The sequence below is a fragment of the Carlito syrichta genome, unplaced genomic scaffold (assembly GCF_000164805.1).
Source record: "Carlito syrichta isolate Samal-C Ts95f unplaced genomic scaffold, Tarsius_syrichta-2.0.1 Scaffold316424, whole genome shotgun sequence".
Taxonomy (NCBI): Eukaryota; Metazoa; Chordata; class Mammalia; order Primates; family Tarsiidae; genus Carlito; species Carlito syrichta.
The window spans coordinates 319577-322891 of NW_007260520.1; positions in this window are offsets into that span (position 1 = coordinate 319577).

Genomic DNA, 3315 nt, shown 5'->3' on the forward strand with positions numbered 1-3315 from the left:
CAACAGAGTGAGACTCCAACTCAAAAAAAAAAAAAAAAAAGAAAGGAATTGTCAGTAGCAAGCCAGTGCCAGGGGAAGGAGAGGGAGCACATAACATCACTAAGGGTACCTGATCTTAAACCAGGGGAAGAAAGGATCCGTTGCAGGCCCAAACTTCACCTACAAATAACATTACTTATGTACTTAATCCTGATTTGTACTTCACATCCTTACAATTTAAAAAAATCCATCTAGAATCTCTCCACTTCTGCGACTTCCAGGGTGCCCACCCTGGTCCTGTCTACACTCGTTTCCCGTGAACACTTTGGGCTCCCTGCTCCATTACTGTCTCTCAAGTCTGTTCCCACCCACAACCTGCATCAGACCCCATCCATCCCCTGATCAGAGCCCTCGTAGCCCCATCTCACTCAGGCTCCCGAGACCCTGGACGCCCTGTCCCTGTCACCTCCCGGCCCTCACCCCCTCCTCTCACCCACTCACCCACTCCGCTCCAGCCACACTGGCTTCTCCATTAGGTTACCTCCCACCTTTGCACTGGCAGTTCCCTCTGCCTGGGACACTGTTCCCTCAGGTGTCCGTATCCTCCTTCCCTCCCCTCCTTTGCTCCATGTCACCTTCTCTGGGAGGCTTCCCTGACTACCTTGTTTGAAACGGCCCCATCCACCCACACACTCCCCATTCTCCTTCGCCGCTTTACTTTTCTTCAGAATACTTAGATATTATTATCATTCTTAGAAGTATCATTATCATCTTCATTATTACTTTGTAGAGATGAGGCACCACCACGCCCAGTTAGTTTTTGCATTTTCTTGTAGAGATGAGGTCTCGCTGTGTTGTCCAGGCTGGGCTCCAGCAGTCCTCCTGCCTCAGCCTCCCAAAGTGCTGGGATGACAGGCACAAGCCACATGCCCGGCCAGAACCCTTAGACCTTATGACCTACTGTATAGATCCACGTTTAATGATCTGTTCTTTGTCTCCCTGTCAGAATGTGAGCTCCTCAGGCCACGGGGTTGTTTTTTGCCAGTTCTATTCCCCCTGGGACCCCCATCACTGGAACGTAGTAAGTGCTCAGTGAACATGGGTTGACTGGGCTGAAGGAAGGAATGAGAAAGACAGGTAAAATGCTCAGCACGGCACCTGGCACTTAGGGAGCACACTAACAACCCGTAGAATGAGGGTGACTTAGGTGACTCAGATAAAGTCCCAGCCCTTGGGAGCTCCCACTCCTGGGTGCGCGGGAGACCGGCACGTAAGGAGGATTGCGACACTCGTCCTATTTGCCTGCACAGGAAGTCGCAGGTTGCAGGACCAGAGACCCTGAGGCTTCCAAGAGGCAAAGCTGAACAAGGATTTGGGGGGCTACACAGATGCCTGCCCACCAGGCTAGGGGTGGAATGTCCCAAAAAAGCAGCAGGACTGAGGGAAGAATGTGTGGGAAGCCAAGAGGTCTGTGGTCTCGGAATTCACACAGTAACAAATCAGCCAGAAGTGGATTCTGTTGACGGCAACTGAGAATCATGAAAGAAACATGACCTTCTATGATCCAGTGCTGGAGACGCTGTGGTGGTTGGGACATTCCTGCCCTTGTAGAGCTTAAATTCTCCTGTGGGAGGTAGAAAAGAAGCTATGGAAACAGAAATACTATCACAGGAGAACTCCAGTCTTGTGATGAAAAGGCACTGGAATTAAACTGCAGGATGGTAAATGGAGATTTAGATATGACGTCCAGGAAAGGCTGCCTCTCTGAGGAGGTGATATTTGAGACAAATGACAGGGAGTCGGTTAAAGCAAAGACCTAGAAGCGTGGTTCAGACAGAGGGACCAGCGGGTGCAAAGGCCCTGGGGTAGGACTGAGACTGTGTTTGAGAAACAACCACAAGGCCAGGGTAGCTGGTGTGGAGTGAATAGGTTTACTGTACAAAATGTAGACTGCCCAGGTAAACTGGAATTTCAGGGAAATAACAAATAATGTTTAGTGTAAATATATCCCAAACAGTGCTTGGGATAGACTTATTCTCAAAAATGATTCAAAATTTGTCTGAAATTCCACTTTTTTAGCTGAATATCTTGCATTTTGGGGGAGAGGGGTGTTTCACTCTGTCACCCAGGCTGGAGTACAGTGGCACGCGTTCACAGTTACCACAGCTTCAACCTGCTGGGCTCAGGCAATCCTTCCCCCTCAGCCTTCCAAGTAGCTGAAACTACAGGCATGTGCCACCATGCCCAGCGAATTTTTTGATTTATTGCAGGGATGAGGTTTTGCCAAGTTGCCCAGGCTGATCTCGAGCCCCTGGATTCAGGCAATCCTCTCACTTCGACCTCTCAAAGTGCTGGGATGACAGGGGTGAGCCACCGTGCCTGGCTGGACATCTTGCATTTGTATTGGCTACATCTGGCAACCCTACGAATGAGCAAGGGAGAACAGGGTACAAGGGACATGGGAACCAAAAGCGTGGAGTGGGTAAAAAGTTGTGTAAGAGGAACACGATTGCTACCAGGTCCCACACACCCAGCCGAGGAGGCAGGATGCTCTTGGAGGCTTTGCGAGGGCCTCTGTTCTATGGGGTCCTCCTCCCGGCTCCTTCTTTTACCCAGACTTTGGCTGCTTCTTTTCAGCAATGTCTAAAAATGATAATATCAGCCAGGCTAGGTGGCTCAACCTGTAATTCCAGCACTTTGGGAGGCCAAGGCAAGTGGATTGCCTAAGCCCACGGGTTCAAGACCAGCCTGGGCAACATAGTGAGACCTCGTCTCTACAATAAATCAAAAAATTAGCTGGGGGTGGTAGTGTGCACCTGTAGTTCCGGCTACTCGGAAGGCTGAAACGGAAGGACTGTCAGAGCCCAGCAGTTGACACTGGGGTGGCCATGAGTGTGCCACTGTACTCCAACTTGGACGACGCAGTGAGACTCCAACTCAAAAAAAAAAAATAAATAAATTCAAGTCATGCAAAATAGAAAGTTAGACGCAAAAATGGTAATTATGTGAGGTAATGCATGTTTGCATTAATTAGATTTAGTCATTCATAGTGTATTTAAAACATCATTTTGGACACAGTAAATACATACTTTTATTTTTTAAGACATGGTCTCACACTGTCACCCAGGCTGGAGTCCCATGCACTTTCTTGGTTCACTGCAGCTCTGACTTACTGGGCTCGGGAGATCCTTTCTCTTCAGCTTCCTGAGTAGCTGGGACTACAGGTCCGTGCCACCACGCCTGGCTAATTTTTGTATGTTTTGTAGAGACGAGGTCTTGCTACGTTGCCCAGGCTGATCTTGAACTCCTGGGCTCAAGCAATTCTGTTTCGGCCTC